At 49.4% G+C, this 21,255-nt stretch overlaps 1 long non-coding RNA gene across 1 annotated transcript; it reads right to left on the minus strand.

Moving 5' to 3' along the window:
- Positions 1 to 1,603: 1,603 nt before the first annotated feature.
- LOC120228795 lies at positions 1,604 to 21,212 on the minus strand. Its single transcript, XR_005527594.1, has 3 exons — positions 21,107 to 21,212; positions 5,274 to 5,428; positions 1,604 to 1,801 (listed from the first exon to the last, which is right to left on the minus strand). It is a non-coding gene; the product is annotated as an uncharacterized LOC120228795 (long non-coding RNA).
- Between the last annotated feature and the right edge of the window lie 43 nt (positions 21,213 to 21,255).

Consider the following 21,255-nt stretch of genomic DNA (forward strand, 5'->3'; position numbering starts at 1 on the left):
ATTCGTTGTTACTGTCGCCCCCTATCGGACGGAAAGTGTAAAGGGCTGGTGTTCAAGGGAACCCGGATTTTGAGCCCCCTTGGGGTCCACGTGGCCCAGCCAAGGCGGCAAAGCAAACCGCACACGGGAACTAAACACTGTGTCAGTATTTGTTTAAAGTGAAATCCGCACCATATTCACAGCAATCTAATTCATGTTTCTCTAGAAATCAAATACACGTTTGATACTTTGTGTGATGTACTGTGTCAGGAATTGAGGGGGGGGTATAAATTCATTCATTCATTCATTCATTCCTGGCACTGGGCCTATTACGGTTAGGAAGGGATCACAAACTCACTCGCCTGTAGGGGGCAGGCGCGTAATGTAAATGAGCTAAGGTTTCCAGCAATCTGCAAGGAAAATTTTTCTGCAAAAGGTGATTGTCTCTGTTGCGCCCGCCTCTGGTTGTCAGTGTCTTCTTCAGCGCTGACCTCCGAAGGGGGCCACCGCTCTGCCCTCACTGCCATTCCCACTCAGGGACCCTTGGCCTGGCGGTGCCCCGCCTTCCAATTGTCCAGGGAAAGCAACATACCCGGATCTCTCTGTGAAAGCTCTAGACTCTTGCACTTTGGCAATAAAGACGTCCCCTCTAAGAGTTGCCTGCGTGCAGACTTGAGCTAGACAAATACTCTCGCGGCCCCCATGGGGCTTGCAAGGGAGGGAGTAGTTTTGCGGTGAACGCTGTTGGTTGTTAACAATAGAAAATTCTACTCAAATAGACTCCACGGTGGAGGACGAGTAATGGCTCAGTGACTGAAGGTGTGTCATGATCAGGGGTTGCCTCCGTTTTTCTGAACGTTTAGCTATTCTTTGCACATCGGTTTCAACTTCAGGCAAATTCTGCCCCTCTGCCCGGCACAGCCCACCCCAAGTGCTGCGGCTGACCTCTCATTCAGACCTCAAGTGTTCCCCTCAGAGAGGCCTTCCCCAGCACCCCGAGAGAAAGAGCCCCTTCTAGAACGTGCTCTGGTCACTCTCTATCACATAACCTCCTTTCGTTTTCCATGGCACTAATCACTGTCTGAAATCGTCCTTTTCGTTGATCTCTTGACTTTCATGTTGCCCATCCGCTCCCAGAAGAATGTGGGGGCTGTGGGGGCGGGGACAGCGCCCATCTCATTGACCATTGGATGCCCATGTCTAAGCACATCTCCAATTCCCCAACTCCAGACAGACACACAGTTCGCTGTCGTTGAATGGATGGAAGGAGAGAGAAGTCAAGGAAGAAGATATTGCGTAAGGATAGACATATAGATCAAGGGAATACCATTGAGAGTCCAGAAATAGGGGCGCCTGGGTGGCTTAGTCGGTTGAGCGTCCGACTTTCGCTTAGGTCATGATCTCGCGGTTCGTGGGTTCGAGCCCCGCGTCGGGCTCTGTGCTGACTGCCAGCTCAGAGCCTGGAGCCTGTTTCAGTCTGTGACTCCCTCTCTCTCTGACCCTCCCCTGCTCACGCTGTCTCTCTTTTCTAGAAATAAATAAAACATTAAAAAAAAAAGAGAGAGAGTCCAGAAATAAACTCTTTTACGTTTATTGTCAAATGATTTTCAACAAGGGTGCCGACATCATTTCATTAGGAAACGCTGGTCCTTTTGACAACTGGCGCTGGAACGGCTGAATAGCAACTGGAAAAGAATGAAGCCAGACCCTTACCTCATACCATATGCAAAAGATGACTCAAAATGGATCTTCTAAGACCTGCTCTTAGAAGGAAACATAGGCATACATCTTCATGACCTTGGATTCAGCAAATCTTTCTTAGCTGTGATGCAAAAAGCAGAAGCAACAAAAGAAAAATTAGATAAACTGGACTCACAAAATAAAAAATAATTTGTGATTCAGAAGCATGATCAAGAAAGCGAAAATAATGCAGAGGATGGGAGATAGTACATGCAAATCATAGATCTGATAAGGCTCTACTATCCAGGATATATAAAGAACCCTTACAACTCAAACAAACAAACAGACAAAGACAAGTAGCCCAATTTAAAAATAGGAAGAGAGGGACACTTGGGTGGCTCAGTCAGTTAAGCGTCCCACTCTTGATTTCGGCTCAGATCATGATCTCACAGTGACAGAATCGAGTCCCAAGTCAGACTCTGTCGTGTATTTATTAATCAGTTGATGGACATTCAGGTTTCTACTTCTTGGTTGCACAATTTGTGAATATATGAAAAATCACTGAATTGTACACTTAAAAATGTTTAATGAAGTTTAAAATTTTTTTAATGTATTTTAATTTATTTTTGACAGAGAGAGAGACAGACAGACAGAGTGTGAGCAGTGGAGGGGCAGAGAGAGACGGAAACGCAGAATCGGAAGCAGGCTCCAGGCTCTGAGGTGTCAGCGCAGAGCCGGACACGGGGCTTGAACTCGTGGACCGCAAGATCATGACCTGAGCCGAAGTCGGACGCTTAATGGACTGAGCCACCCAGGCGCCCCTGAAGTTCTTTAAAAGAGTCAAGGAAGGGGTGCCTGGTTGGCTATGGGTTGAGCGTCCAACTCTTGACTTTAGCTCAGGTCACGGTTCATGAGTTGGAGCCCCACATAGCTCTCTGTGCTGACAGCGTGGAGCCTGCTTGGGATTCTCTCACTCCCTCTCTCTCTCTATCCCTCTCCCACTCATGCTCTCAATCTCTCTCAAAATAAATAAATAAACTTTTTAAAAAATAATAAAAAAGCCTATGTCTCTCCCTCCCTTGCGTGCTCTCTCTCTCTCTCTTAAAAAAAAAAAAAAAAAAAAGGAATGAAGGAACATTCTTGGACTTGGGCCTGAATATCTGGGCGGGTGGAGGAAATGAGTCCAGTTTGGGACAGGTGGCATTTGAGCTGCCCATGGGACATCACCGTGGAGACATCCAGCAGCACCACAGGGCTGCAGCGGGACACAGAGTGGGTGGGAGATGCAGATCTGGAAGATGTGGGGGTGATCAGGCCAGGGATGTGGGAGATGAGCCCGCGTGCTGAGGTAGAAGAAGAAGGTCTATGATCCCCAGCACTCAAGGGAAAAAGAGTCAGTGAAGTAGACTGAGAAGGGTTTTCCAGAGGGAGAAAGGAGCCCAGGAGACGTGGCATTTCAGGAAAAGGGGCGTGACCAGCAATTGACAAGCTAGGACCCACCCCTGTGATATTAAAGGGAGAGGATAGGGGTTGGGGAGGCGGGGTTTCAGACAATACACAAAATTTTTAATCTGTTATTGACCCAGGAAATGGACAATGGACAGAAACTAGCGTGTGTGAGTCCCACAGCGTGTGTTTCATAGTACTGTCTCTTTTGGCCCCAACCGCCATGCCAGATGAATGAGTTATACAATATATATAAATGCAGAATAATAGTAGGGAATATTAGTAATAGTAATTACATGGTGCATACATTATATAGTGGTTATATTATGCAATATCAGTAGTAGTAATGTCTTCCTAATGATTGCGTGCCAGGCACAGGGTTAAGTGCTTCATAACTATCTTCTCAGCTCATTGTCACGTTACCTGGGGCGACGCTGTCACTAACCGCCCCCCCCAAAGGTGAGGGAACTGAATCCACCCCTCAAGGTTACACAGCTAGGACATTGCAGAGATACTAATTGAACCCAGGCAGTCTGACCTCAGGGGTCTGAGCCTCCCCACCAAGGAGCAGGAGTTGGGAGACCTTGACATTGACCCAGCGTAGCTCAGACTCCCCGAAAGATCCGTGCTGGTTTTTCAGGACCATCACTTTTGCATGAGTTTTATTTCTTTCATTGCAAAAACCTTACAGACTTTGTAAGGTCAGCGGCCTGGTTTCCACGTTTTCCTTGGGGCTACAAGTTTCAAAGAAAAAAAGAAAGAAATCCCTGCTCAGCTGTAATTAGAGATGGGAATCAAACATACCCCTGAAACTTGCTGTTCTCAGCAAGGTGATTGTCATTCTGAAGCAGGTGCCTTACCCAGAACGGGTATTTATAGAAAATGATATTTATAGAATCGGTGCTGAGCTCACCCATTGTCAAATCTCCGAAAAGAGGTTCCCAGGAACGTTTGAAAAATGCAGGTGGTGAGCCAGTGCCTGAGGGAGCGTAAAACAGAGCTCTCGAATGGTCTCTTTCAGGAACTGAGGTGTTCAGAGAGAACTCCACTCGGATTCCAAAGACCCAGGAAGAAGACACTGGAAACGCGATGCGACCCAGGGTCTTCCCTGCTGGTGAGTAGGACAGTGCTCTAATGGTTAAGGGTTTGGGCAGCCACTCACCCAGATCTGGGCTCTGTCACACCCCTTCCTCAGCCTAAGTTTCCTCTTCCACAAAATGGGTATCACCCACAGAGGGATTCTTTGAGCATCACATGTGGAAAACGCATACGAAAAGATATAACAGCAGCTGGCATTTTATGTACCAGCCGTCACACCTGTTTGCAATCTTAAACTACTTTACTAGAAGTCGCACGCTGCACTGGAGTCCACAGGGAAATATAAACTATATATATATACACAGCTGACCTTTGCACGACATAGCTTTGAACAGTGCAAGTCCACGCGGGTTTTTTACAGCACAGCACCATAAATGTATTTTCCCTTCCTTGTGATTTTCTTAATGTGTTCTTCCCTCCAGCTTACATTAGTGTAAGAATACAGTGTATAATGCTTGTACAAAATGTGTGTTAATTGGCTGTTTATATTCTTAGTAAGGCTTCCAGTCAACAGTCAGCTGTTAGTAGTTAAGATTTTGGGGAGTCAAAAGTTACATGCGGGTTTTCAACTGTGCAGGAGCTCAGCAGCCCTTACCCTGCATTGGTCAAGGGTCAAGTGTATATGTATATATATTCTGTCTCCCTCTCTCTCTCTCTCCATAGAGGTATCAAGTATATAAGCAGGAAGAATTGAATGCAGGGTATTGACTGCACCCGGGGTGAGAGATCTGAGAAGGCAGGCAAGTTGGCAGTGCCCCCAGACAGTAAGCACAGCACAGACTGGCGACCAGCCCTGGGCTGGAGGGTCAAACAGCCCTGAGGCTGGGGTCACCCAAGGAAAGCTGGAGCGCGGAGGAGGCGCAGCTGCTGGAGATTTGCTCCAGAGAGGAGTAGAAATATCAGCCTTTTCTTCCCTTCTACTGTCCAGTCTCTACCAGTGTCTCCCAGTGGCCAGACCCACAGGAGGCCACTGAGCAGGGAGCCTGGGAAGCGCAGCCAGCAGGGAGGCCCCCCTCCCGCCCCCACAGTGACACAGAGCAGGGCAGGGCGAGGGGGAGCGGCAGACCTACCTGATTCTGGAGGAGCCCAGCTGACACAAGGAGGGCTCAGGACCGAGGGGGGCGAGAGGCCTCAGATGCAGCTTATCCCGCATGAGGTCAGCCCTCACGGAGGACGGGAGAACTCCCTCTCCATTCGGCAACTGGTCATCTTGTATATGAACCTCCTGAAAGCAGATCAAAACCAGTAACAGGAGGCCAGAATTGGAGTCAGTATAAAGAAGCTCTTTCTGATGCAGACGGAATGGATTCGTCTGTAAGGTAGTGAGTTCCCCGTCACAGCAAAAGAATCACGAAAGTTAATTCTTGGACTAGTGATTGTTGCTATTCTGAACTAGTTTCTAGTTTTGGCATGTCAGAGACGTTTCAGGGGCTCCTGGGTGGCTCAGTCGGTCGTGCGTCTCACTCTTGATTTCAGCTCAGATGATCATCCCAGGGTCCTGGGACTGAGCTCCATGTCAGGCTCTACACTGAGCCTGGAGCCTGCTTAAGATTCCCGCCTTCCCTCCCCCTTTTTCCGGGTGCGTGGGTGGCTCAGTCGGTTGGGTGTCTGACTTCAGCTCAGGTCATGATCTCATGGCTCGTGGGTTCAAACCCCGTGTCGGGCTCTGTGCTGCCAGCTTGGAGCCTGGCGCCTGGAGCTGCTTCCGATTCTGTGTCTCTCCTTCTCTCTGCCCCTCCGCCGCTCATGCTCTTTCTCTCTCAAAAATAAGCAAACATTAAAAAACTCTTTTTTAAATAAAAAAAATTATCTCTCTCTTCCTCTCTCTTTCCCCCTCCCTCTCTCTGCCCCCTCCCCAACTCACGCTCTCTCTCTAAAAAAAAAAAAATCTTCTAGAAAAAAGACAAGAAAAGAAAGAAGTTTAAGTGACGTAGAGGATCTTGTATCATCAGCTAAATTTTTACACTTTCTGTCTTCTCTCCCCTTAACAGGGGATAAATTCCTCAGAGTCAGAAATGTGTTTGTAGAGCTGCCTGACTTCAGGCAGACACAATATATGAAAATCTTGGGTTTGGGTTTTGTTTAAAACAAACAAGCAGATAAATCTGCCACAGAAGTTTTTTCAAACAGTCATTTGAACATTGAATACTTTCAGGTTCATGGAAGACGCTTTCGGAACCATTTATCTCATGCCGGGGAAGGGAAACGATTACAATGAGGAGGCCCACGGGGGGGGGGGGGAAGAAATTAATGTGGACAAAATGCAAATAAAAAGCCACAACTGTCTGCAATGCACAGTTAGAGCGAGCATCCCTCTGGCTTGAAGCAGCCATCGGAGCGACATGCAGGGAGGAAAGAAATACTGTTCACCTTAATTAACAAAGAACATTCCATTTGGTTCAATGAATATAATACATCAGAAATTAAATATTAAACAGAATTAAAATTAAATACATTTAAAAACTAGTTCCCTGTTTGGACACTTAATAAGCAGAGTAAAAGGAAGACAAAATAGCAGAGAGAAAAAGAAAAAAGAAACTGGAAAGACAGGAAAAAGGGAAGACAGAGAACTTCAGAAAGACAAGGAGCCTTTCTTATCCTAGAAATCAGGACTCCGGTCAATCAGCAAGTTCGATATTCATTCCGTTAGCCTGGACTCCACCCTTCCTGGATTTCATAGAGACAACGTTTTGCCCCTCCTTGTTACCCTCAGGTTCCCACGGAGTATGTAACACTATATTAAGTCAATCAATGACAATAATAAACACAATTACCAGGAACAAGTTTGGGCACAAATACACCCAAGCCTAGATCAGCCTTTAGACCAACAGGTAGGGGAAGGAGTCCACAGGTGCCAGGTTGAACATGCCAATGTGTTTCACAGAAGAAACGAGACCCATCTGCTAATGTAGGGAGTCAATTAAAGTGGGAGTTGGGCAGCCCCTATCAAAATAACACCAGAGTTATTCACAGAGCTAGAACAAATGATCCTAAAAGGTTTATGGAACCAGAAAAGACCCCGAGTAGCCAACGCAATCTTGAAAAAGAAAACCAAAGCTGGAGGCATCACACTCCCGGACTTCGAGACGTACTACAAACCTGTAATCATCAACAGCATGGTGCTGGCACAAAAACAGACACTCAGATCAATGGAACAGAATAGAGAACCCAGAAATGGACCCACAAAAGTATGGCCAACTAATCTTTGACAAAGCAGGAAAGAATATCCAATGGAGTAAAAACAGTCTCTTCAGCAAATGGTGCTGGGAAAACTGGACAGCGACATGCAGAAAAATGAACCTGGATCACTTTCTTACACCATGCACAAAAATAAACTCAAAATGGATGAACGACCTACACGTAAGACCGGAAGCCATAAAAATCTTGGAGGAGAAAGCAGGCAAAAACCTCTTTGACCTCGGCCGCAGCAACTTCTTACTCAACAAGTCTCCAGAGGTAAGGGAAGCCAAAGCAAAAATGAATAATTGGGACCTCCTCAAAATAAAAACCTTCTGCACGGCGAAGGAAACAATCAGCAAAACTAAAAGGCAACCAACAGAATGGGAGAAGATGTTTGCAAATGACATATCAGATAACGGGTTAGTATCCAAAATCTATAAAGACCTTATCAAACTCAACAGGCAAAAAACAAATAATCCAGTGAAGAAATGGGCCAAAGACATGAGTAGACACTTCTCCAAAGAAGACATCCAGATGGCCAACAGACACATGAAATGATGTTCAATGTCACTCATCAGAGAAATACAAATCAAAACCACAAGGAGATACCACCTCACACCGGTCAGAGTGGCTAAAATAAACAACTCAGGCAACAACAGATGTCGGTAAGGATGCAGAGAAAGAGAATCTCTTTTGCGCTGCTGGCGGGAATGCAAACTGGTGCAGCCACTCTGGGAAACAGTATGGAGGTTCCTCAAAAAATTAAAAATAGAACTACCCTACGACCCAGATTGCACAATTAGGTATTTATCCAAGGGATACGGGTGTGCTGTTTCAAAGGGACACATGCACCCCAATGTTTATAGCAGCGCTATCGACAAGAGCCAAAGTTTGGAAAGAGCCCAAATGTCCATTGATGGGTGAATGGATGAAGAAGATGTAGTATTTATAAACAATAAAGTATTATTCAGCAATAAAAAAGTATGAAATCTTGCCATTTGCAACTAAGTGGATGGAACTAGACGGTATTAGACTAAGCGGAATTAGTCAGTCAGAGAAAGACAAATATCATATGACTTCACTTATATGAGGAATTTAAGATACAAAACGGATGAACAAAACGGAAGGGAAGCAAAAAGAATATAAAAACAGGGAGGGGGGAAAAGCGTAAGAGACTCTTAAATATGGAGATTAAACAGAGGGTTACTGGAGGGGTTGTGGGGGGGTGTTAAATGGGTGAGGGGCATTAAGGAATCTCCTCCTGAAATCATTGTTGCACTATATGCTAACTTGGATGTAAATTTAAAAATTAATTTAAAAATTTTTAATGGTAAAAATGCCAAGCTTTAAGTTATGTATTTTTTACCATTATAAAAAAAGCACATTTACTTGTTTTGTAAAGTGTCTAAGATTGAGACATTTAAAATATTTTTAATGTAGATTGAAACACTTAGGGGAATTTAAAATAAATTTTTAAATGCAATTAATTGCAGGGGAGTTTTTAATCCACTGACTTATGAATTGATCATTAATAAAAGAAAGTTGACAAAAATAAAGCAGAAGTTGGCTAAGAGAGTTATCTTAAAAGATAAATGTTTAGGGGCGCCTGGGTGGCTCAGTCGGTTAAGCGTCTGACTTCGGCTCAGGTCATGATCTTGCAGCCCATGGGTTCGAGCCCCGCATCAGCCTCTGTGCTGACAGCTCAGAGCCTGGAGCCTGTTTTGGATTCTGTGTCTCCCTCTCTCTCTGCCCCTCCCCAGCTCGTGCTCTGTCTCTCTCTGTCTCAAAAATAAATAAACGTTAAAAATGAAAAAAAAAAAAAAGACAAATGTTTAAAATGAAAATTTGGGGGTGCCTGGGTGGCTCAGTCAGTCAAGCGTCTTGACTCTTGATTTCAGCTCAGGTCATGATCTCATGGTTCTTGGAATCAAGCCCCACATTGGGGACAGGGAGGAGTGTTCCCGCAGCCTGGGGCGCGGGAGCCTAGGTTGGGGACTGCTAAGGCGTCTCCTTCCTTGACCAGATGGTAGTCTGGCTCCTCTGAGCCCTATTCTTGATGAGGCCTTGACCTCGGCTCTCATCTTCTTTGGCCTGCCAAGCCCAGTTTAGGCAGTGAGTCCTGCTAAGTCAGTTCAGGGAGAATCCCCTGACCCTTGGTATCTGATCAGATTCCTCATCTCCTGCCTTGACATCTTTCAGCGAAAACCCTGGGCTGTCTTCAGTGAGAAACTCCCCACCCAATGGCTCCTCTGAGGAAGTGGTGCTCACCAGCCCACCCCCCATCCAGCTGTAAACCCCCAGCGTCTCTGCCTTATTTAGAGGTGAACTCAGAGCATCCCTCCTATTGCCACGGTCTTAAAGCAAGTCTACCTGCGTCGTTAACGAGTGTCAGAATAATTTCTTTCTTTTTTTATTATTTTTTTAATGTTTATTCATTTTTTGAGAGACAGAGACAGACAGAGCACAAGCAGGGGAGGGGCAGAGAGAGAGGGAGACATAGAATCCGAAGCAGGCTCCAGGCTCTAGCTATCAGCACTGAGACCCATGCGGGGCTCAAACCCACAAACTGCGAGATCATGACCTGAGCCGAAGTCAGTTGCTTAACTGACTGAGCCACTCAGGCATCCCAGAATAATTTCTTAATAGGATGGTGTGGCACGAGCTATGGTGCTGGAAAGGAGCAGCCACTGAGAGAACCTGAGCCCAGAGCAGAGAGTGTGCAGGGAAAGAAATGTCCCAATCTCTCCCTTCTTGCCCTCCAGTCTCCTGATGCCTTCCATTGGCTGAGGCCAACAGGAAGTCCTCAAGGAGGGGGCCCAGGTGATGTCCGTCAGTGTCAAACTTCTGGGATCTGGAGAACTTGGAGAATGGATTGGGGGGGCGGGGATGCAAGTGGGCAATGATCAGCCCACCCTGCTTGCCAATGGGTGGCATAATGGTTGGGGTCAGAATTCTTCTTTCCTTTACAGCGTTAAGAAATCAGTGAGACGCATACAAGAGGAAGGGGCAGGGTCAAAAGGAGGCCATGCCAGCCAGGACAGGACTGGGGCCAGCTCACCAGTGACGTCAGAGGAAGCAGGCAGGGGGACAGGGGATGGACACACAGACCGGGCCAGCCAAATCTCTTGATGCCCAGGGGGTGACCGGAAAAAGGACTTTGCACAAGATTGAAGGTCAACAAGGCAGATAAGAGGTGTGGCACACGGGCATGACTCCACAGCTATCGTTCTAATCCAAATAATCCCCACCCGGGGGGACTGTGGCCCCCAATCTGCTGGATGAGAAATGGTCACTTGGCGAGGTACACAACCGTCACATCCCTTCTCCCTACCTCTCGCCCGTGTCACTGCACAGGGCTGTCCGACGCACGGAGCTGCATTGTCAAAAGCCAAGTGACGGGGACACCCAGCCAAGGCCACCTACATCTTACCTTTGGCCCTCAGACGTCTCAGACGCCATGGCATGCAATATTGCAGAGCCCTCTGGGGACTCACACACGCACAACCGCGAAGCTGGCCATGGGGTTAACTTCCATGGCTCACCCTTGAGCAGTGGGGTGCGGGAACTCCTACACAAATGTGTCCCCATTTTGTCTTCTGCAAGGACAGTTCTGAGATGGATTACACGGGCTCCCCAGAGGTCCATGGGAGCCACCACATAGTCGCCCCTGCGTTGGACAACTCGATGGTATATGCTTCTGATTCCCTGTCCCACATCCCCAACCCTCATTCTTATTTCCCGGAATCACATGTTATGCAACTTGGAAGAGAAAAATATGAAGCTTTCCAGCTGAACTCCACCTTCCGGGAACCAACCGCATGGGAACGGCCTGGCCTTGAGTACACAGACGCGCAATCCAAGATTCTGAGTCAACACATGGGTCTTTATCTCCAAAATGCTGCCACTTGGGAGTCTGAGGGAGTATAATAAGGCTAGACCCCATGTTAGTTAGGACTCGGTTGTTGCAAGTGAGAGAAACAGAAATAAGCCAACAGTTTTGGGAGGAAAAAGACGGAGGACGGAATTCACTCGTATTGCAGGTGAACTACTTCCATGCAGAGAACTTCGCGCTTACATCCTACGTAAGCGACAAAGGGGACTTCCTCTCCTGGCAACTGTATAAAAGTGCCAGGGAACGATTCTGATTGGCCCAGCCTGGAGGACGTGTCCACCCTTTGAGCCAATCACTGCCGCCAAGCCTGTGCAACTTCAAGAGAAGCTTCTGGAAAGGCCTTTGGGGAGCAGTCGTTTCCTAAAGGAGGTTGCAGCCCATGCTGTAGGGGTCCCATCCGCATTCCTCAGGCCTCACTTCTCCAGCTGCCCGTATCTGCAGGCCTGGATCCGGGGCCTTTGCCTTCGAAATGCAGGCTGACTAGTTCTGCGAGCAGCTCTCGGCCCACACCCGCCAGGGTTGTGTAAGTACCCCGTCCGCCCCACCCCTGCGGTGGGAAAGCTCTAGAGGATGTGTTCTCCAGCCGTTTCCGACAGTTCCCGGTGTGCAAAGCTCAGCCACCCTCGCTTCATCTGTGCCGTTAGAACCCCTTCCCTTGTGATTTCTTGCTGCTTCTTCCCAGCGTTTCTGCACTTGAACTTGAATCTTAGTCTCAAGGTCTGCGTCTGGAGAAACCCGGACTAAAAGAGAGCGCGTTGGTAGGGGGGCAGGGCTATCACTTCACAAGGAGGACAAAACAACCCGTTGTCACTGACAGCCCTGGTTTCTCATTTACTTGTCCCTCTACAGAGCCTTAGGTCAGGCGTCTCTAATAAGCGGATGTTGAGACCCGGATTCTCCGCAGTGGTTTGTGAAGGGAGAGATCTCAGGGCAAACCTACGAGGAGCAGAGGAAGGTGGGCAGGAGAAAGCCCAGCAGAGAGTGATCTCAGCTCAATCCCAGACTTCGGCTCAGGTCATGATCTCACGGTTCGTGGGTTCGAGCCCCGGGTCGGGCTCTGTGCCGACAGCTCAGAGCCTGGAGCCTGCTTCAGATTCTGTGTCTCCCTCTCTCTCTGCCCCTCCCCTGCTCATGCTGTCTCTCTCTCAAAAATAAAACATTAAAAAAGATTTTTTTTTTTTTTAAGTCCCAGAAAGAGCTCCGGACCTTGAATAGAAACACAAAACTGTTGGGGCGCCTGGGAGGCTTAGTCGGTTGAGCGTCCGACTTTCACTTGGGTCATGATCTCGCGGTTCGTGGGTTCGAGCCCCGCGTCGGGCTCTGTGCTGACTGCCAGCTCAGAGCCTGGAGCCTGTTTCAGACTCTGTGACTCCCTCTCTCTCTGACCCTCCCCTGCTCACGCTGTCTCTCTCTCTCTCTCCTAGAAATAAATAAAAAGTAAAAAAAAATAAAAAAAAAAAAGAAACACAAAACTGTCCCCTCCACCTTGAGGCTAGGGGGCCACGGCTTTATAGGCTGATACTGATTAACCATTGGCTGCAGACTTCAGGGGAGGAGCCTCGGATATTCACAATGGGTGGGATCTGGGGGTGGGTGGGAGGGGGCTGCAGGGCATCTTCTACTGGTGGATTGCAGTTTATAGGAAGAGGAGCCTTAAAGCTGCTAAAACTTGACACAGACAACAAATATATGCTGAATGTGACCAAAAAAAAGGGGATACATGTGCTTTGCCTTCTCAAAGTTTATGGTGTACTTGTAGAATTTAAAATCAAGCTGTGTTGGGGCACCTGGGTGGCTGAGTCAGTTAAGCGGCCGACGTCAGCTCAGGTCATGATCTCACGGTTCGTGGGTTCGAGCCCTCGGTGCTGACAGCTCGGAGCCTGAAGCCTGTTTTGGATTCTGTGTCTCCCTCTCTCTCTGCCCCTCCACAGTTCACACTGTCTCTCTCAAAAAAAATAAACATTAAAAAAATGAAAGCTGCCTTGATCACCCAGTACCAGACACCCAGCTCAGTGTGGACAGGTTTCTGTGCTCCTGGAGTCCCCATTCCTGGCTGTTCCCCACAAGCTCCCGTCGTTGCAGCCAGGTCGGGCTCTTCCTGGACTCACCCCTGCCTCGTAGCCACTGTTCCCTCTGCCTTTCATGCCCTTTCCTCCTTCACCTGCCTACTGATCTTCCACTTACCCTTGTGAAAAGCTCAGACGTCAGTCCCCAATTGCTCTGTCACACGCAGGTAAGCTTTATCCCAGGGGTGCCGGGAAACTTTAGTATTTGGGGGGGGAAATTAGTTCATGAAGTTTACCATGCCAACAGAGTAAAAAAGAAAAATATCTCTGGGGATCCTGAGATGCACGTGGGACCGACAGTTGCCGCAAACCAGCATGGGGTCCTCAGCACAGCACTGCAGGCACCGTGCTAAGCTCTCCGCAATAACTCACAAAATTCTCCCTGTGACCCAGACCCTCTGTCGTAAACCCCATTTCACAGAGGAGAAAAGCAAGGCACGGAGAGTCTTGGGTAACTTGCCCAAGGTCACACAGCTGTTAAATGGTAGACAGGAGAACTGAACTCTGACATTGACATCAGGTGTCGTTACTACCTGCTGTGCTGAATGATTTTCAAAAATTTAACCACTTTATTTATTTTTGAGTGACAGACACAGTGCATGAGCAGGGGAGGGGCAGGGAGAGAGGGAGACACAGAATCCGAAGCAGGCTCCAGGCTCTGAGCTTTCAGCACAGCGCCTGACGTGGGGCTTGAACTCATGAACCGTGAGATCAGGACCTGAGCCGAAGTCAGATGCCTAATCGACCGAGCCAGCCGGGTGCCCATGAATAAAAAAAAAGGACAGAAGATGCAGAGAGAGGACAGCCTTGCCGAGTCAGGAGGGGCCTCCAGGTCCCTGCAGTGAGGACAGAGAGGCTCAGACAGGCAGTGCAAAGCATCTGGCTGGAGGCTGCAGTCAAGGACACGTGTCTCCTCCATGAAGCCGACTCCCAGGGACCCAGTGTTCCTCCCTCCCCTGGGTCCCCAGGGCACAGGGCCTCCTCCACCCACCCCTTTTCTTCTCCATGGTGCAATTGTGTGTTCCTGAATCAGTGTCTCCCACTTCAGATGTGCGCTGGGTTTCACTCAGACCTTTCTGGCCAGGCCTTATTTGCCCTGCCTAGAAACAGTCCACTTTTCTGGAACAAAAAAGAGGAACCGGATTGAAGACCCCAGGACCCCTGGTGGGAACAAAGCCAGAGCCCACCCCAGGAGGCAGTAACGCAGGGAGCCAGTTACTGGCCGGCCGGAGGGGACCAGCCGCTCAGCTGACAAGGTACTGACCAGGCATTGATTCTTTCTCCTAAGTAGGGGCGGGCCTGGGCCTGGGTCTGAGCCCCCGGAGGACCACAGGGGTCCAGCATCCAGAATGTGGGGGGCCAGGCAGCTTGTAGGGGAATGCAGAAGTTGAATGGGGTGACAGGAGTCCTGAGGGGATGCATCTGAGAGTGCTGCCTGATGCTCTGCTCCTAGAATCCCACAGGTACTACTTCTGGGCTCAGTGCAAAGTGTGCTGCGATCAATTGGCAATGTCTGCCACAGGTGTAGGGTGAGGAGGATAGGTATGAAAGTTATGTGTTTACCATCCCAGTTAGCGGGGCTGTAGGAGAAGGAAGCTGGGCAGATTACGAGTAATAATAGCAGCTACTGAGCCCTTAGAATGTGCCAGGAACCAAGTAAAGTGCTTTTCCTGCTCCATTTCATTTAATTCTCAAACCAACTCCAGGCGATAAGGGCTGCTTTAGAAGTCTTTAGAAGTTCCATTCCGCAAGGGCCATGATTGTATTTACCGATGTTGTTTAGTGCTGTATCCCCAGCCCCTCGAAGAGTACCGGGCAGGCACTCAGTGAAACATCTGCTGTTGAACAGATTAACTCTCTTTTTGCAGACGAGGAAACGGAGGCCCCGAGTGGTACGTAATTTGCTCAAAGGCATGCAGCTAGTAGTAAGTGCCACTGTGGGACAGCGTCTCCTGTACAACTTGGTGATGACGGCGTGTCCTATAACCCCAGCTGTCCAGTATCACGGTCACTAGGGCCCGTGGCTGCGAAGTCCTTGAAATGTAGCTCAAGCGACCAAGAAGCTGAATATTTTGAGTTTTTGGTAATCTTAGCTAATATTGAAGCTGAAATGGCCACATGGGGCCCTTGGTGACCATTTTGCCCGGCCCCGCGCCAGAGCCTGAGGGCTTGACTCCCCCCTAGACTGATACCAGATGCCGGATTCAAACGCGGTCCCCGGTCTCCACTGACGCACACAGCTGCCCTGAGACGTGTTCAGTTCAATTCCATCAGGGAGGCTAGGGGTGCAACCGGTGTGCGGACTTACTACCAGCAACCGTACTTGTGTTCTTCTGGCCGCGACTGCTCTGTGATGGCTTTTAGCCACGTTGTCTAATTTTGCACCAGACGTCTGAAGATTCTAGAGGACGATACAGTTCACCCAGGGTTACCCACTGGCCTTGGACCCAAACCAGGTTCGCAACCCTGAAATCCCAAGCATTTCATTTTATCAGTTGGTGAAAAGAGAAACACGGAGTCAGCCTGGTGTGCCACGGAGGAGCCGGGCTGCGGGCGATGCCAGCTCCGTGAGGGGCCTCGTTGTCAGCGGCCGGACCCAAGACAGGTGAAACCGTGCGGGGCGGGGAGAGCCTCCTGCACACCATATACGTGGCACATCCTTCCCGGGACCCCGTGTCCCTACCTCCTTCTGGGGCTGCTGTCTTTCCTTCCTTCCAGTCACAGCATGATCTTGAGAAAGTGCCGGAAGCTGATGAAACACTAAGGTATGAATGACTAGTAGGAAAAGCGTTCACGTTCCAACAATTTCTCTTTTGACAGGAAGCAGGGGCCTCAGCCAGGAACGGCTCTCTGGCTGGCGGAGCGTCAGGCGTCATCAGCAAAGGCTCACACGTATTCAGCCCTCAGTGACAGGTGCCACCAGGAGGGCTGGTCATGGGTTAAGTCATTTCGTTATTATTTTTAAAAATATTTATTCTTGAGACACAGAGAGAGCATGAGCAGGGGAGAAGGGCAGAGAGAGGGAGACACAGAATTGGAAGCAGGGTCCAGGCTCTCGATGCAGGGCTCGAACCCACAAACCGTGAGATGATGACCTGAGCCGGTCAGATGTCCAACCGACTGAGTCACCCAGGGGTCCCTGCATGAAGTCTCTTTTTTATTTTTTTTGCTTGCATGAAGTCATTTAAATCCATCTCGCTATGTGGGAGAAATAAGGGCCACCCACTTTGGAGCTGGGGGGTGGGGAACTGAGGCAGCCGGGGAGCAGCCAGGCGGGGGCTCCGATCCAGGCAGAGCCCGGGAGAAAAGCGCTGGGAAGGAAGAAGCAGCAGCCAGTGCCAGTCGTGGGGAGGCCGTTTTGCTTTCCTCCGAGATTAGGGGCTGACGACCCAGGCTGAGTCTGCGCCTGGACTGGGCCCAGAATCCCAGTGTGGCTCTACCCGTTGGCTGGCCGGATCCTGTGGAGGCGTCTGTTGCTTCCCTTCCTCCGGCCTGAGCAGTTGCACACTTACAAGAGTGAGCCAGCCGAGAACCGAGCTTGAGGACGTGATCCACGTTGGCCCCTGGGCCCGCTCCTCTATGCCCGGATGCAATTTTTCTAGATTACTCAGCTTTGGGGAGGGAAGCTGGGCCAAGGACAAACCCTTGGTGAGAACAGACTGTTTAGGGAACAGGCCCACCTCCTTCACCCTCCCTCCTCCAGGAGCCCGGGGAGCGGGCCGACTCCCCGCGGGGGCGGGGCATGGGCGGGGCAGGTGGGTATGGGCGGGGCAGGTGGGGGCAGGTGGGGGCGTGGGCGGGGCTGGCTGCAAGTGGACGTCCTCAGGCTCCGCCCCTGGCAAGCCCAGCCGCTATCGGGAAGTGTGGCTGGCTGCTCTCGGGGACACATTTTCCTGCCTCCCCTTCCTGCTGCCTGCAACCTCCCGGGCTCGGGCTCGGGAAGGTCAGGGCCAACTGGCATTTGGCGCTCGCACACGATAGTGTGGGTTCCTCATCCTGCTTCCTGCGCTCCCCCATCTGTGTGGTACTGGCTGCCTCCTCCACTCCCTCAGAGCCTCTGTTTCTTCATCTGTATAGTGGGGTGACGGCAGCACGGGCCCTGACGGCTACCGTGAGGATTACACGGGCAGTTGAGAGTGTTTGGCTCGGGGCCTGTGTATACTACCTGCCATTAACCCGGGCCTCACTTGCCTACACCTTCCTCCTCCCCCACGTCTTTTTTTGTCTTTTCTATTTTTAATTTTTGCCACTCTGTGTATCCAGATGACGTGTTCTTTACAAGGGGCACTCAGCTGTGCGTGTTCCTGAAGTACTGAGAGTAGAAATCACATGTCCCTCTTTGGTGACAGTGCCACTGGCCCCCTCCAGGGCCAGCAGCCTCACAGAGCTCGACCCTCAGACCCCAATTGCAATTTAATGCCCTGAGATCGTTTTCTTGGAATTCTTAATAACTTCATTTGTTGGATTTGTATTGTGTGAGCGTGGCCCAGTGGGACAATGGTGCCCGGGGACGTGGCTCACAGGTTTACATCCCTGTCACTCTGTGGGGGCCTGGACACAGGTGCAGGGAGGCTTAGGGCCAAGCCTCTGGGCCCTGCCCCCCAAATTACACGGCCCCGGTGCCGTGAGGGTCTGCATGTGTCCCACAAGTGTCCCCATGCCCAAGGCACACGGCACAAAACAGCACCACGACAGATCGAGACTGGGGAAGAAAGGAAATCGCTTTCTCGCTGCCTTTTGAACGAGGGGCCCCACATTTTCACCTTGCCCTGGACCCTGCAAAGGTTCCATCTGGTGCCCGAACCTCAGAAGTTTCAGGGCGCTGAGCCATTGTCAGGGGTACCCACCAGAACAGCCTTTGGGGGGTTATTCAGAGCCTTGCAAAGATGCGTTCCTCTGACCCAGCAACTCCACTTTATCATTAGAGATGTGCACAAAGCCGTGTGTGCAAGAATGTTCCCCCTGCGTTATTTATAACAGTGAAAGCAGAGCGCGGGGTGGAGGGGGGAGTCAAACACACAGTCAAGGTCGGAGGATCAGATGCCCCTGTAGAAGCACGTCGTAGAGGAGAACTTATGGCGTGAGAAAAACTCATGATATTTAACCAAGAGGAAAAAAGACTGTCCGCAAAGGGCCTTACCACGTGACTTCATTTGCATAGATGTGTGGGCAGTATATGCATGGGGAACATACTGGGCTGATTTACACTTAAGTACTGACAGCTGCTCTCCTTAGGTGGGTGAGTTTTTTCCCCTCTTGTGGGTGCGTGTTTCCAACTTCCACGTATGGGGTGCACATCACTTTTACCCTCGCACAGAGGCACGGTGGTGCAGTGCGCAGGGTTAGTTTAGACCTGCAGACTGTGGAGCCTGACTGCCTGGGTTCAAAACTCCGCTCAGCTCCCGCCAAGCTCTGTGACCTTGGCCCAGTGATTTAACTTACCTGGGCCTCAGCAATAGCACTGCTAGGAATTTACCCAAGGGATACAGAAATGCTGAGGCATAGGAGCACATGTACCCCAATGTTCATAGCAGCACTCTCCACAATAGCTAAAACATGGAAAGAGCCTAAGTGTCCATCAACAGATGAATGGATCAAGAAGATGTGGTTTATCTATACCATGGAATACTACATGGCAATGAGAAACAATGAAATCTGGCCATGTGTAGCAACATGGATGGACCTTGAGGGTGTTATGCTGAGCGAAATAAGTCAGGCAGAGAAGGACAAATATCATATGTTTGCACGTATAGGAGGATTAGGAGGAACTTGACGGAGGAACAAGGGGGAGAAGAAGGGCGGAAATGGTGGGGGAAAGGGAGAGAGGCAAACCATGAGAGACTCTTGAATGCTGACAAAAACTGAGGACTGATGGATGTGGGGGGGGGATGGGCATGGAGGAGGGCACTTTGGGGATGAGCACTGAGTGTTATGTGGAAACTAATTTGACAATAAACTATTTGTAAAAAAAAAAACAAAAACAAAAAAACAAAAAAAAAAACTTACCTGGGTCTCAGTCTCTCCATCTGTAAACATGGCAAATAATACTACCTCCCTCAAAGAGGCACGGAGATGAAATGAGTTAATAGGTGCAGGGGGCTTAGAGCAATGCCCAGCACATAGTAAGCTGCATGTAGTATTGATGTTATTATTGTAAAGAAGTTATATAAGGGAAAAACCTGAGAGACAACAATATTACCAATCATTAGTTTGGGGCGGTGCAGAAGTGAGTGCTTTATTTTTCCTTTTGGGCTTTTCTGTATTTCCCAAGTTAGGCAGGCACTGCTTTTTTAGAATTTGAGAGAAAATATTAAGGAAAGGGGGAAAAAAGGTAAAAGGGTGGTGCACTGTGTTGGGGAACACAGGATGGAGTCGGGTTCTGCATGAAAACAGCATGAAGTCTGCATGCTATTCTGATCAAGGTCACGAGTGCATTATTTTTTTTTAAATTTTTTATTTCTGAGAGAGACAGCGTGAGTAGGGGAGGGTCAGAGAGAGAGGGAGACACAGAATCCGAAACAGGCTCCAGGCTCTGAGCTGTCAGCACAGAACCCGACGTGGGGCTCGAACCCACGAACCGTGAGATCATGACCTAAGTGAAAGTCGGATGCTTAACCGACTGAGCCACCCAGGTGCCCCACGAGTGCATTCTTGAGCTTGTCCCAGGCCCTTATTCCAGGCCTCCCCATCAGGTGTGACCCTCCTCCTTCATAAAAGATCCAACATCCGGTGAACAGATGCCAATGCCAAATTATAGGCTCTCACAATCAAATATCTATAGCTAAATCTTTCCAATAGATGTGTACCCATATACACATAGAGATACATATATCGTTCACTATATTATATCCATCCAACTACTATATATATAATATGTATATATAGACAGAGAGAATCGTTAACTACTGCTATAAAAAAGAATACTTCCCACCCACAGCCCCCGAATAGAGCCCTAACATGAGACTGACCATGGTGATATGGTAATTGCTCACTTACTTGTTTGCCTCCCTGCCTAAAATTCCTGAAAATGTCTTCTTTCTCTCTCTGGCACGTACCACAGTGCCGAGTGCATAGTAGAAATTCCCTACAAGTCTGTTGAATGAATTAAGGAATGAAAGCGTGCCCGAGTTCAAGGAATGGCAGACATTCACATGTCAAGATACAGACGTAGAACGAGATGCGGGATTAGCTTTGTTGGGGTGGAGATGGTTCATGGCAGGGTCCAAGATGAGCAAGTAAGGCTTCCGAGTGAAGATGATGCCTGACTGAAGGACTGGAGAGTGGGCCCGTTTGTCCCCACAGAAAACGGGAGAGAGACGGAGGGACCCGGACCCAGGCAGCCACTAGACCCAAAGCCACTAGACCCTTTGTCTCCATGGGTTTGCCTGTTCTGGGCACTTCGTGTAACTAAAATCCTACCATATGTGTGCTTCTTGTGTCTGACTTCTTTCACTTAGCGTAACGGTGTCCAGGTTCACCCAGGCTGTAGCAGGAGGCAGGTTTGACAACGGGTAGACTGGCGGGCTATAGTTAAATTCATTCATTCCACAAGTATTTACTGGTTAAGGAGCGCCTACTGCGCGTCAGTCCTGAGGGCCCAGCCGGGAATAAAACTGAGAGTAAACTCTTTTCTGGAGGGTTTCTAGTCGGGGAGAGAGACAATAAAGCAAATGAATAAGAAAGGGATTTGAAATATTCGACGGTGCCCAGAGTCAGGTGAAGCACAAAGCTCAAAGTGGCGACAGAGGGGGGAAGGTGACCTTACCTAGAGGGGTCAGCGGAGGCCTCACTTTAGGGTGAGCCCAGCGGGTTGATGACCCCTCGCAGCGCTCAGGTGGGTCCTTAGGGGCCGCGACAGGGACGTTGGACGGCCCCACGGGGCCTTCGCAGCGCGCGGGGACGAGTCCGTGGCTG

The sequence above is a fragment of the Hyaena hyaena genome, unplaced genomic scaffold, assembly GCF_003009895.1.
Source record: "Hyaena hyaena isolate Hyena2069 unplaced genomic scaffold, ASM300989v1 scaffold_1, whole genome shotgun sequence".
NCBI classification, from domain to species: domain Eukaryota; kingdom Metazoa; phylum Chordata; class Mammalia; order Carnivora; family Hyaenidae; genus Hyaena; species Hyaena hyaena.